General features: G+C 43.0%; 1 long non-coding RNA gene and 1 other non-coding gene across 2 annotated transcripts; both read left to right on the top strand.

The window, feature by feature from the left end:
- Window positions 1-3,452: 3,452 nt before the first annotated feature.
- On the top strand, window positions 3,453-9,002 carry LOC135671648 (uncharacterized). The gene is made up of 2 exons (XR_010512780.1): window positions 3,453-7,197; window positions 7,262-9,002. It is a non-coding gene; the product is annotated as an uncharacterized LOC135671648 (long non-coding RNA).
- TRNAK-UUU (transfer RNA lysine (anticodon UUU)) lies at window positions 6,511-6,583 on the top strand. The gene has a single exon. It is a non-coding gene; the product is annotated as a tRNA-Lys (tRNA).
- Window positions 9,003-14,734: the final 5,732 nt, after the last annotated feature.

Genomic DNA, 14,734 nt, shown 5'->3' with positions numbered 1-14,734 from the left:
TTGCAGTTCCTCGGGTAAGATTTCTAGTAAGTCCATGTACCCGCCTTGGCCTTTCCTTTCTTTATGGATGGGTTTTCTTAGGAGATTTATAGCTAGCTGGCCCCTTAAGGTTATTACGGAATTGATTTCGCTTGCTTCTCCCTTGAGTACTTGACTTTGTTTGCCTCCGCTAAGAAAATGGCCTAAAAGTGCGTCTTGATAGGAGTATCCATACGAAGGGTCTATCGGATCGAATCCAATGGCTATTCCATTTCCTCTCTCTTCCCGGAAAGAGTCGTCTATCCATGTTTCCTCTCTCTTCCCGCAAAGAGTGGTCCATCTATTGAGTATATCTTTACCAGGTAGGGATCTATTTCTCTGGGGTGCTTTAGATCTCTTTTCTGTAGGGCTTTATCTTCCCTTAGAATAGGCTTATCCCTCTTTGGGTGTAGATGGTGATACAGGAGGTTTTGTGGCTTTGGTGGAAGGATGGGAAGATCCTTGTTCGGTAGACAGAGTCCCTTTTGAGTTTGGGATGGGATCTGCGATCCGTTGTTTCGGGATAGAACCGTTTTTACGGTTCACTTACATACATTCTATTACATTATAGGTTTACTTACATCCATTCTATGACATTACTTACATACATTCTATTACATTATAGGTTAACTTACATCTATACATTGCACTAAAGCACAGAGGAAAGCTACACACCTACTCATATAGCACAGAGGTAGAGTTGAGTTCACCCCGAATACACTATACACTTGCAGAGTCACCCGCTTCTATACATAATTAGATACTTACCGGTGCAGCTCCGTAAGCTGATGAAAACAGGAACTCTCGTTAGCACAAGGGAACCATCAAGCGGGGGTGTTGTAGAAAGTCAAGTGGTTTCCACCCCGGGAACGGGAAAGTAGCTCGCGTCAGGGAAAGTGCAATCTTCTCCTCCAATCTTTTCTTCTGCGATAGATTCAAATGATGTTTAAGTCGAGGTTGGAATAAGGGAATAGAGTCCCGTACCGTATAGAAGAAATAAGAAGAGAGAAATTCCATGAAAGTTTGATCGGCTAATGCGATAGGTTAAAGGTTCAAGTTCTCAAAAAGGGCGACTATAGGATCGGGGTGTCCCTGTTGTAGAGTAGAATACGAGTGGAGTTCAGTTCCTTCGAGTGTTGTAGTGGAAATACAGTTTCAAGTTGGCTTGCTCATTATAAACAATTAAGGTTAGAGTTAAGCATTAGCGCGCTGCTTGTTCGTGTTCCGCTCGCTTACGCACTTAGTTCCGTTGCTTGTTCCCTAGCTTGTTTCACATGATCCGCATATGATATGATGGAGTCACTTTACTACTAGTACTTAATCATTTCATATACTATACCAATTTCGAATGTGTTGGGGCAAAACTTCAATCTTATCCTCCAAAGCTCACGCACTAACTTATAACTAACCCGCTTCAGTCAGTAAGCTCACCTTTCGTCGTTGAGAGACTTGAGACTTGATTTGATCCGTTAGCATCGAGCCGAGCACCCTTATTATGAACATACTTGAGAGTATTATTTCGAACTCCTTAAGGTAATATAATAAGTAGATCAAGGTATATAATATAACTGGGACCCTAGCCCGTCCTGTGGTCCTGAACAAACGTTACATCCTCGGCCTTAGAATTTGTATTGAAGTACCCTTTCCTATCAGACAACTAGCCCACTGAGCGGTAAAGATACTAGACTAGGGTTTGTTTTTCTTACATCATAAAGTCATTCGTATTACTAAGAGCTAACAACAAGGGCTAACAACAAGGGCTAACAACACGCTTGGATCCAATCAAATTACTCCCTTCGATCGGACAACTAGCGCATCCTTCTTTCCAGGGGTAACTCGCTGCTAACTTGCTATCGGCTTCTCTTCCACTCCCTACATAGCACAATTCTCCCGAAGAAGGGGATAAGAGTGTACATAGCCAAATTCTCCCTTCCTGTATTCCCAGGCTAAGAGATAAGACTATATCGCAAACTAAAGGGCTTGGCTCATCGGTTTACAGTGTTAGAGTTGCCCTTACGGAACTAAGAGATAGCCTCTATACTATAAGAGAAACAACTCACTTCGACTATAAGAGAAACAACTCACTTCGACGGCTGGGACACTTCCTACTTCACCTACCTAATGAACGGGGTAGAGTAATTGGTTGAACAAGTCATTAATGCTCAAAGGGACTCAGTTCGGCCCTTGCTACTTATCACTGGTGGGCAGTATATCAGTTAGATGTGAGCATTTCTTCACGGGGATCTTGATGAGGAGGTATATATAGACACCTGGGATCTTGATGAGGAGGTATATATAGACACCTGGTTCGGCAGATTGGATGTTGGTCAAGCCAAAACGGTACCAACTCATTTAGTACAAAACAAGACCTAAGGAGTTAAAGAGAGAGATTTCTTTGGAGCCCTTGAGTTCTCCGCCGGTAATGGGAAGATGAGCTTCGGAATTGGAATTGTATCTGCTCGAGGAGCCGGCCCCGGGCCAATAAAACGTCCCTATCCTTCCCACCTAGTATGACTGGTTATAACGGGATAAAGATCTCGATGACTTACGACCTTAGTAGAATGAATGAGAATGTGACTTCGATTCTCCCGGTTGCCTGCGTTTCCATTTTGATTTCATTCCAATGATGCTGCTATCAGCTAGTTACTGCTTGATCAACCCCGGGCTTCCTTCCCTCGCTTAATCGGAATCTAACTCACTCTTTTGTTTAGTTTCAATGCTAAATGGGAGCAATGGCTGCTTTCTTCCTAAACTTGAGAGTTCGAAGCGTCCTAAGATAAGGAAGAGCAGAACTTAACCACACCCAAAGCTAATGAAACTTCCTTATAACTTCCAGAGCTGTAGAAAGAGCAAACTGATTCAACTTCGAGCTAGGCTTTGCTGACGTCGAAGGTCCAGGTGGACAGAGCTATACTGAACCGACTTGAGTCCTGACAAATAGATTAGGTGAGGTTGACTTTCTCCATACGCAGGTACGATGAGCTTCCTTAATAATACTAATTCGGACCGAAGCGCGCGAGATGGCTTGGCTTGTTGGGGCTTTTCGCGATGCCGAGATAACTAACGACCCCTCCTCCCAATGGGCCAAGGGAACAACTCAAACTAAGGAGAAAAGCTAGAGCAGCTCCAGCTCGAGCTCACGATAACCTTTCTTTCAGGCACTATCTTATCCGAGTCTTTAGCAGCTCCATTCGATAGATGTAGATTGAAAGATGTTGGCGCACTATGACTCGTTCGTTACCTGGAAGTGCCAAGTCAGCCTACTGAAGTTCCCTTGGTCTGACCTCGGCATTAGACTGGCGCTGCTATTACGGATTACACTGATACTAGCACTACTAATAGCTCGAACTCGGGGCACGCAACGCAGGTCTTTATCGGCAGAGTTCCATTGCATTATTATTTATTAAGAATCTTCTCCCCTTGGGAGAGTTCAGGGAAGTTCCTCCAGTAGGTAACAAGACCTATTCAGTTCCTTTCCTTTTCTTTCGGTAGGGATAGCTCAATGTTGGGTGTTTCGGTAGGGATAGCTCAATGTTGCTTTCGTCTTTGGTCTTTCGTCAATGTTGGGTGCTAGTTTGTCCGGATTATGGAAGGACCAGCTCTCTATTGAATCAAAAACACCGGGCTACCATCTTGCGGATAGCTTAAGGGGAAGATGAACTAAGAAATCCGAAATGGGGTATTAGGGCAATAAAGTGACCAAACTCAATAACAAATAGGGAGGGCAATAAAGTGACCAAAAAGAATCTATCGTTGAGAAGGATGTGAAAGCCGACCCGGAGAACAAGGCAAAGAAAAGGCTATACTGTATTGAAGAAGGTCTCCAAAGCTAAGGCTATACTGTATTGAAGAAGGTCTCCAAAGCTCACTTGACTATGAAAAAAGAGTTGTCCCGCTAAGCTAATAAATGCATAATAAGAGAGTAGGAGGTCAGCTCCTGCCCCGGACCTTTGATCGAGTGGGAGGTCCCATGAAGAACATATGCGTCGGCCTATGAGGGGGGTCAAGAGAGAAGTCAATGTCAATGGAGAACTACAAAATCCAATGACTATTCTTTTAGCGTGTACCATTCAGTCATCGATCACAGCGAGTTACCCAAAAGCATCGATAAAGGTCTCTCTATCATGTGTTTTTATATATTCTATATAGGTTTCCATTCTTGCTATGCCCTGCATCGTGTTCGTGTGTCTTTATTGAGCTAGCTTTATTCACTTCAGTGCCATGCGCTTTGCTTCGCTTTATAGAATAGAGAGACCGTTGGGGGGCTTATTTCTTTTAAAGGGGAGTGGCAAGCGCAAGCAATCGATCGGATAGTCCCTCTAGCATTCAAGCAAACAAACAACTATAGATAGCAAATGGTGAGATCAAACGATTCTTAGTCCAATAAGGACCAACAACGATCCTATCTTAAAGGAGAATCAATCCGCTTAGGCTTCTTTATAGATGGAGGATAAATAGGATTTCTAGATGGAGGAGAAATAGGACAATTACGCCATTCAGAATCTTTCTTATACAGAGGGAAGGAAAGCCATAATCCGTCTTTCTTATACAGAGGGAAGGAAAGCCAGTTACGAGTAAGTGGAGAGGCCAGAGATTATTATCTTATTCCAGCTTATTTCACTTATCTTATTCCAGCTTATTAAATATAAAGGGCTCGATCAGTAACCAATGGCCAACTAGATTCCCGGTAGAACCCCATTTCGACCAAGTTCCGGAACCATAAAAAGAAGCGGTGCACAGCGGTCCCACTTTGATATAGTATTTTCCCGAAGAAGCATCGTACAGGTTAGAGTTCCTACTTTATTGGGACTCCATAGACCAAGCAAGATAGCTTTTTCATTTATATGGTCCGATCTACTTTGTTTGGATCATATAGATATAGATATTATTATTTGGATGAATTGCCATTTCCATTACTATTGGTTAATATCCAAGTTTCGTGTGTTCCCGGGAGGAATTCCATCTCTTCCAAAGCTACCTAAATAAGGCCAGAGAGTCAAATAGGTAGGTAGGTAGGCAATAAATAGTCTGAGGTCGGGTCAGACAACATACATCGTCGGCCACCACCACTAGAGATATTGTACATTCTATAGAATCCATCTTATAATCACATTCTATAGAATTCATCTTATAATCTAATAACAAAGAATGGAAAAGAATGAATCTTAGAATCTAATAACAAAGAATGGAAAATGCATAGACGCATTAGGCGCACTCACAGCGCTTTCCCTTGCCCAGATCTGATCCATCTTCTAAGTCAAAAGGTAAAGGTAACCTGCCTAAGACAGAAATAAGTATCTACACATGTTTACGCGAAGACCGTATAACTTTGAGTTCGGTTAGTATTAGTATAGGGGACACTTTCCCGGACCAGAAGATGAATAGTCCAGCTCTCTAGCCTTAGGAACCAGTTTCGAATATGACTCTAGTAGGGAAGGCATTAGAGGTGAACGATCAGAGGTGTCTTCTAATCACCAGGATGAGGCTGGCTCTTTGGTATACTCCGCTATGAATTCAGAAATGAATGCCGGACTATCCTTATTCATTCTATAGGGCACAGCTAACCCCCAATAAAGATCTGATAATGCTGATGACTTCTTTGACGGCCCTGAACTTGTAGTCCTCCTTTTAGTGTAGGTTCAATTGGATTGGATGAATCCGTAAAGGTCAACGTACATAGCAGCAAGGTGCTGAAAGCCTCTTTCTCGTTCTCGCTCGGAAGACTAAACTCACACGCCTGCTACCTACTGTATGGAACCTTAAACCAGGCATTCTCCCCGTTATCGAATCGGAAGCAATCACAACTCCTTTCTTGTCCGCGGCTCTCGAAGAGTGGAGTGGGCGCTGGCCAGCAACTTCCGTGCCTTAGATTTCTATATAGTATAGGGAGGGCATAGATTAATGAACAAATCCAGACCCAGGTCCAGCCTCACAACCGTTCGCATACAGAATTGGACAAAGAGAAGAGAGTGCTCGACCGGAACAACGTAAAACCATAGAACCCAGTTTTCACCCTAGCCTAGGAAAGAAAGACAGAAAAACAGAAAGAAACACGACCTTAACAGAAATAAACACGACCGACCTTCAAAGACAGACAGTAGACCTTACTCCTTTTAGTATATAGTATAAGTAAGAGCAACCATTCTATGACATTTCTCCCCAGTTGACTTGAATTTGTAGATAGTATAAGTAAGAGCAACCATTCTATGACATTTCTCCCCAGCCCCGTTTACCTTATTTTGTAGATAGAATCTTCAATGAGTGGGAAAGGAGCAAACAACAGCATCTTCTAAATACAGGTTTGCGAAAGGAGCAAACTACCCCAATTACTTAAGGGCAGCATCTTTCTCTTTTTGAAACCCTTTCTCTTTACGTTTTGATGCTTGCTCAGCAGTAGGAGCCTCATACGGAGCCGCACCTTTGTGATATGATAAGAATAAAAGGAGCCTGGCCACCCTCTTTTCTTTTCTGCATCAACCCGGATTTTCAAATGGGTGTATAGCTCAGATGGTAGAGCATTGGGCTTTTAACCTAATGGTCGCAGGTTCAAGTCCTGCTATACCCAAATAAACCACTCTTGTATTCTACAGGATGTATTACCGTTCAAAGATCACTCTGTAGTTTGCCTTGAGACTTGTCCCTTCCTTTCTCATCAACATTTCTCGCTTGTTGTGTGAGGTAAGTATAAAGGATATAAGACTGGCTCGGTCATCGATAGGCCCCTTATTCATTGGATAGGACGGGCGCGGGGTCGAGTCAAGCACTAGTGTTTTCTTTTTAGCAGCAGCGTTAGAAGCTCTGAAAGGAACGTCAAGAAAGGAAAGGGCGGCGTTTGTCTTAACGATATAATTATTACGCCAGATTAGGAAGCTCAACATAGGCTCGAAAGACGGCGAAGTCGTTAGCTACCTTTTAGTAGTGCGCAAGTCTGAAAGCACTCCTTCTTCTGTTCTGCCAATCAATCTACAAGCCATAGTAGTCGAGCAGCAGAGATAAGGTGATTACTCGATGTCCCTGGCGAAAATAGTAGCAACTACAACAAGAAATTCACTTCCAGAATCCCAAAGGTCGGGTTGGGCTAGACAAAATTCCATGGCCAACAATATTGAATACTTGTTAGCTTATGAAATCCAAAGAATAACCAGAGTATATGACTTTTCCAGAGAAGAAAGAAGCCAGGTTAGCTTATGAAATCCAAAGAATAACCAGAGTATATGACTTTTCCAGAGAAGAAAGAAGCCAGATCATCGAATCTCACTGACAAGAACAAAGCTCGGCGCGGGGGAAAAGGTTCTGCCTTATAGAGGGTCTCTATCAGCCCAAAGTCACTAACTTTAGCCATTGATGTTTAGAGAAGAGGTGCGCCCGCTATGTTAAGTCTAGTAACTCTCCAAAGCTCAAATGGAATTAATGTCATAATCGACTGATGAGTGATAGAGGTCTTACCCTTCTTTCTGGATGAATCGGTAAAAGTGACTTCTTTCTTTTCTTTCCTTTTGGCTCTTAGGAGTTTAGCTGGGTTCCATTGCACTCTGTAGGAAGTCCACGTAGCAAACCGAGGCCCTGCGTGCGCCGCCGACGAATAATAGCCCACTACCCCAAGGCAAGGCAGATTTAGTGAGCCGTGTAATAGGCGACCATTTCGCGCGGTTCGGGGGGCATTTTCATAAGCCTAGACACCTGGCAGCTTACCCCTATCCCATTTTTGGGCCAATTCCCCCTTCGTACTACCACAAAATGAGATTCTTGCCGAATCCGAGTTTGCTGTTCCAACCATTACAAAACTCATACCTATTATGTTTAGTACTTCAGGTGCTTCTCTAGCGTATAATGTCAATCCAGTAGCGGATCAATTCCAACTTCAAACAAGTACTTTTAGTAATCGACTCTATTGCTTCTTCAATAAACGCTGGTTCTTCGATCAAGTTTTTCATGACTTTCTATTAAGAGCGTTCCTTCGTTTCGGATATTCAGTCTCATTCGAAGCTTTAGACAAGGGTGCTATTGAGATACTTGGTCCTTATGGTGTCTCGTACACATTCCGAGGATTGGCCGAGCGAATAAGTCAACTTCAAAGTGGATTTGTTGTGCGAAGAGTTCGTTATGAACCGTGGCCGCTTCCCTGAGGTGGGGGCGGCTCCTCCGTTGTGGGTAAACGGTCAACCCTACTCTACGAACCCGAGGAAAGGCAGCACAGCTTCCATAAGGGCGTTAAGACCGGAGGCTTTTCTAGTGCTAGCAGGAATGCAAGTGAATGAATCCCATCCATCCCCTTGCCAGCTTTCAAATCCGCGAGCGCGGCAACACAGGACTTAGGGGGCTTGCTGTCTACTTCGCGAGCCTTCAATACCTCCTTATGTCACTTCCCTTCTTTCGTCCGTCCACGAGGCAGTCAAAAAACAGAGAACGAATGGGGGCGACTATAACGCTGGAGTCGTTAGGTTGTATGCCACGAGGTCCCTAGAGACAATGGGACAAGTTCATCGGGCGCAGGCAGCCCTCTACCATCCATCCCATTTCATTACTATAGTGATTTAAGTACTGTACTATCTCTGACCAGATACATCTATAGAGAGAGAAGAGATAGTTCGGATTGATTATAGTTTCATCCTAATTTGGATATTCTATAGATAGTATGGAATCCCTATTCATTCCGTTATTCCCGTAACTATGGATTCATTGTCCTTATCTAACTACATGGTTTAGTGGTTGGTCTAGGGAGCGCAATTGCTAGAGCACGGGAGAATTAGGAGTAATGATTTAAGCAAGAGCAGCCGGACGGACTACTATAGTGAGTCTAGTGACAGAAGAGTCCGAATGTCAGGTATAGCATCCGAGCGAGCCTCTGGGATTTCCTGTAAACCCCCATTATGTGGTAAAGGGAGGATATTAGGGGAAGCAGTGAGTATAGATTCCCCTGCAGAGAGCCGGATGAGGGGAGACCCTCACGTCCGGTTCGGAGGGCGGGTATATCCCGACCCTACTATCATTATGCCTTTGCAATGTTACTTGGCTCAACTCCATTTGTGACCTTTTCTCGTATGTGGGACTCTCTATCTTCTTGGGTAGATTCTAGATCGTCTTTCATTTTGATAGTGACTAGTTGTAGTATAAATAAGTCAAGTAAATAATAGAATAGAAGAATAAGAGAACCATATGAGTTTGCCAGGACAGGACGGCTTGGTGAGCAAGCAACCTGTTATGTAGGTCCCAGTTCTTTCTCTTCTTTCTTTTGAGTTTTGTCACTAAAATGGTCAAAGATGACTAGATCCTGCACGCGCTTTTCTTATAGTACAAGAGTTGGTTGGTTGTTTACACTATTCTATATTAGGTAACGCTCAATTCTCTTCTTAATGTCTACAACTTCCTTGCCTCCCCCTGCTTCCTTCATCCAACCCTCTGTCCTAACTATCCAATCTTCTTATTCTTTCTTATTTCCCCCCCACTTATAGAATTGGAGTCCCACTTGGGCACAATTGACTACGTTAGAAAGGTTGACTATGAGAAAAGAAGGGCTCACTCTTGCAGCATTGAGGAAAGGCGATTGCTTGCTTGGTTATCAAAAGCTTCTCTTTCGGTTTCCAAAATCTCTATCTTCTCTTTCGGTTTCATGGCCCTGCAGGAGTCCTGTCGCTAACGCTCGAATACTTCTCGAGATTCTATTTCCGCTGGTGTGAACTGTTGGAAAAGAAAAGCATAATTCCAGACTACTTATCGATATTCCATTTCCGCTGGTGTGAACTGTTGGAAAAGAAAAGCATAATGAAATTCTACCCAATTAGAGAATCCATTTCTATTTCGTTGAGAAAGAGATGGTAGGTCGGCGGATATGCGCTTCTTAGCTGCGTCTTTAGTCTTGGTTCGGGCCTGGAGAAGTAATGGCACTCGCGGAACAGAAAGAAAAGAGCAATAGTCGGCTAAATAAGGAGAAAGATTAGCTTATAGGATGATACCTACTACTGCTCAGAATAAAGATCAGCTTATAGGATGATACCTACTACTGCTTAGAGATTCTCCCTACTACTGCTCAGAATAAAGAGATTTGCTTAGCCCGACTACTGCATAGGTTTTCCTCAGTGCATCCAAGTTATCGTCATTTCTACCGCTGTCACTTCGGCTACAAAAGACTTGAGAAACCCCACTTGCTTGTGAAAGATTGAAGTATTGAAGAAAACTCCAATCCAAAAGAGAAAGGTATGGCCGAAATGCTACTTGCTTTCTTATTCCAGACACCCGCATCATTGCGAGAGAGCTTGAACCCTATTACTTAGCGGGACAGGTATAGTTCGGTTGAGTTGAAAGTGAAGTTGTCGTATCAAGAAAAGAAGCCTCATCTCCTCTTTGGAATGCGCGGGCTAAAGTCAGTAGCAAGTGGAAGGGAGTCATTCGTTGAGTGCGAAAGTGGAGTTGGAGTTTCAGAATGATTTGTTTATTGCCCAACACCGAACACTGCTTACTCAAACGAAAATAAAGGAAAAAAAACCTATATGGCTCCCCCGCTCTAACGGCTTCTTATCCTGCTTAATTTGATCCAAATCCCGCGCTTCGATTGCTGGTTCCCTTGATGGTGATCTGTATTCTTCTCCTGATTAATATCTGTCTGCTTCTTCAGAAACTGCTTCCGGTTATCTATCACTTGTAGATTTGCTTGTAACCCTAAACTCTGGAATCTCACTTACAACTTCTATAAGCACCAACCTATGCGCACACAAGGGCGAACTCTTCCCTAGAATATTTGATTGATATCGGCACCCCTGACGAATAAGCACCCCGCACCCCGAATTACTTTACTGAATTGAGTGCACAAGTTTTTTCATCGACTACTTAACTAATTGAGTGCACGGCACGAAGACGGAAAGTTGGCTGTAGTTCATCTCTGATAGAAGAGACTTGAGACTTGACCGCTACTGTCCTTTATCTTACTCTTTGACTTATCCCTTAAATGCCACCAAGCAAGTACTATACTTATGACTTGTCTCGGCCGAGCACTCCCTTATATCAAATCGGTACTCTTGCCTCTTAGCCTAACACCCTATACTGAAATTCTCTTACTTATTATCGCCATTCTGACTTGCAAACAAACCCCCGCTCCTGTCTACTACTACGGATGATAGGCTGTTACCACTCACTATGGCTTTAGCCTACCCTTTCTTCATCTAAGGCTCGCTCCCCTTGCTTTGAAACTATTTCTCCCCACCTTAACTCTTTAACTCATGCCTAATAACCTGTCTTTACTACTTCTTTTCATTCCATTCTTTAACTCATGCCTAATAACCTGTCTTTACTACTTCTTTTCATTCCATTCCTTAACTAATAACTAGGGCTCTCGCTACAGCTTCTAAGACTAATGGCTATTGCTGTCAGGACTTCAGTTACTGCCTAACAGGCTTACCTTTCTGACTTTATATAAAATCGTAGTTGGCTTATCGGTCTATGAATGATACTGGAAATAAGTAATAAGTAATCAAACTGCACCTATAGACTCGAACAGTTACTCATGCTTTTCACTCTCTAGCTCCTGATCTCATATCTTGACTTTCCATAGAAGCACGAGATTCATAGCTGGCTCTCTCGCTTCTAATTCTGAGTATGTCTCTCCCGTCTTTAAGGCTGCCTTTCCTTTCTTCTTAGGTTGATGCCACTGAGCTCATTCTTAGGTTGATGTCACTGAGTTGTTGTCCTGTGGTTAAGAGACAGTAAAGTCAGCTTGATGGACCGGAGTGGAAGAAAGAGCGAGGGGTAGCTCATACGGAGAGTAACCAAAATCAGGCCCGTGCTCTTGTTTCGGCATTGCCAGTCGTAGTGGCAGAGCTAACCTATATGGTATGGATTCTTCAACTCATGGGTATGGTCTAGCGCACCTACTAGCGATAGTCCAACTTAGGTTTACAAACCAAGTCAGAATCAAAGTCAGTAACTACAGAATAGGAGTAAGGAGAGACATAGCTATAACGAGGCCCAAAGCGAGGAGATCCATACTAAGAGTAAGTAGTTGGAAAGGGTGCACTAAGGCACAGTATCCGTTTTCAAGCGCAGAGGAACAGGCTAACTCGTCTGGTTGGTAAGCAAGAATGCAAGTAACCAGTATAAGAGTGAACTGACGGAGTAAGAGAGGAGAGTTTCACTCGTATTAGTACAATCCAAACTGGGACTGTGGGTGCGCGCCTATAAAGACTGAACCTCGTAGTGAATAGGAATTTCCCTAATTGGGATAAGAATCTCGCCACTGAGGTGGACTTACACTAGTGTTTTTTAGAATCCAACTCGCCTTATATACAAGTTCGCGGAAGAAACCTTAGTTTTAGAAGAATCGAACTTGAGAATATAGCACCGACGCCCTGTCTATCATACCCTTACTATCGTTCTGCATTGCACCTATTAGTCTACCATTTCTTGTTTCCATCCTTTCCTTTGAATCGCCCTCTTTCATTATTATATGGTTGAGTCCACACGCTTAGGTCTTTTTCTGGCCTTAGCACTATACTTGGAATTCTGACTATCCCTAACACAAGCACTATACTCGTTCTTGTAATTCTTCTGATCGTAGTCTTACTTGACTTACTCCAAGGCAGCCCCTCCCTTATCTAATTCAGTTATTCCAGGGGACTTGAACCTAAAAGCGCAGCTGCCAAGACTTGGGCTACAGCCAATAAGGATGAAAACACCGCTAACAATACTTACGCTATCGCCTTGTTCTACTGGCTATCACTCTTACTACCCTGGCTTTTAGTCTTTAACTCATGCAGGTAATACTAGATCTTTGACAAAAGGAACTGAGCTACTGATAACCAGGCTGAAAACAATGACCATTAGAATACCGCTACTACAATAGGATTTGGACTACTCATAAAAGCCTACCTTACCCCTACTATTAGAAGGCTATTAGGTATTATAATAAAGTAGTGCACTAACGAATCGAACTAATGCTTTTAACGAACCGAACTAATGCTTTTAAGTCCGTATGTATCACCAACTCTCGGAGTAAAAGAAAGGGATCTAAGATTTTCATAAAAGTAGGTCAGGCTCGGATCAAGGCGGGGCGGACAAAATCTACTAGTACAGATGTGAGGTCAGTAAGGAAAGTCCTATATTCAGTGTTCGATCTGAGAGTTAGTAGTGAAAGCTCGGGTTATGAGGTGAAGTCTCTTATTAGCTATAGTTCAAGTATGAGGTTGCTTCCCACACTAACACTAGTTCCATTCGGATACTAACAACTCTATTCTTATTGCCTCGGCGCATACTTATTCTAATGGACTTCCGAGGGGATTGGAGGCAAGTTTTGCTCGTAGGCAGCAAAGTCAGAATCTATATTAAGTAGCTAAAGCCTAATCAGCAATAGTGCAATCCTTACTGGTATCGGTTTTACCTGGTTCATTTCTTCCCTTACAGGACTTATCGCTACTCTAGATAAAACAACCACAAGTCGGGAGCGAAAGGCAGGAAAGCAAGAGTTAGCCCACAAGGGTCAAGAAAGAAAGTAAGTAGAGGCATACTTATAGGCGCTAGAGCAAGCCTCGTTCCCTGGAGGAGAAGCGCTAATTTCCTTTTGCATTCCTTCTGGTATTGGTTCAATTCTCGTAGTTGGCCCTTTAGTATGAGAAGTACTGTTTCTTTGTTTCAGCCTAATCGTATAGCTAGTAATTCTTTCCAGTAGCGGTGAAAGCCTTATTAGTTTGTGTAGGGTATAAGTATTGTCAGCACCAGTTCGATCCACAAGAAATATATTAGTTATTTGAACACTAGAACAGCATTCATTGGGTTTTATAGGCTCGAACACTGCCTTAACAGACACCAATGTGGATATGGATTTACAGAGAAGAATGGAGTCTTCTATTCTTGGTCCACTACCTTCGCTTCGAGACGAACTGCTTCAATTGGACGACATTAGAGCCTGCAGTCAACATCAATAAAAACTTGATCCGTTAGCGCTTTGCCCCAATCAGTAATTAGACTTCACCCTCACCAGATTCATTATCCAGATTCATTATTCTGGTCAACACCTTTTATTGCTGCTTCAGATCCTGATCTAGCTTCGACTTATTCTCGAGTCGATGTATACTTTCCTTCTTCCGCATTTGACCTTGCTTGTTCTTTTGCTTCATTACTTGAAAAACACTGTTTCTTTAGAAAGATAAGAGTATAGTTGTCAACCCGGAGACAGTTGAGTTGAGTTAAGGCAAGCAAGAAGAGCTACGAGCTACCAGGCGATAGGGAGTTTTGAGTTCATATTGAAGCTTTTCTTTTTAGGAGTAAGCAGTCAGGTTAGCGAGAACAAACAAGCCGCTTACGGAGCTCCCTATTAGCTTATTGAGCTCTCTATTAGTATAGTTTTCATTGGGCTGGGCTTCTTTCTCGTCTCCAGACCTCTACTCAGAACTGTATTAAGGACCCATAGATGATGTTATAGTTCATTGACGGCCCCTCCCCTATTCTGGTTCACTCACTGACCCGTTAGCGCACAGAATGAACTTTGTAAACTCTAAACTAGACCCCATGCCTTAACGCCCTTCCATATGAAGCGCCCTTAACTACAAGTCCGTTCTTAACCCTGAATTCTCATGGACTTTTCACTTGCACATAAAGAGACTCATCACACAATCAGCATTCAAATCATTCCGAAACTCCAACTGCTTCTATATACGCCAACTAAGGTTAAGTGAAAAACAGAATAGCTCTCTCTACTGGGCGCGGAAGAATAAGAAGTTATCTACTTGTA

This window comes from Musa acuminata, unplaced genomic scaffold (assembly GCF_036884655.1).
Source record: "Musa acuminata AAA Group cultivar baxijiao unplaced genomic scaffold, Cavendish_Baxijiao_AAA HiC_scaffold_1146, whole genome shotgun sequence".
NCBI classification, from domain to species: Eukaryota; Viridiplantae; Streptophyta; class Magnoliopsida; order Zingiberales; family Musaceae; genus Musa; species Musa acuminata.
The sequence above is the reverse complement of the archived record's forward strand: the minus strand, read 5'-3'. Positions and strand labels throughout refer to the sequence as shown.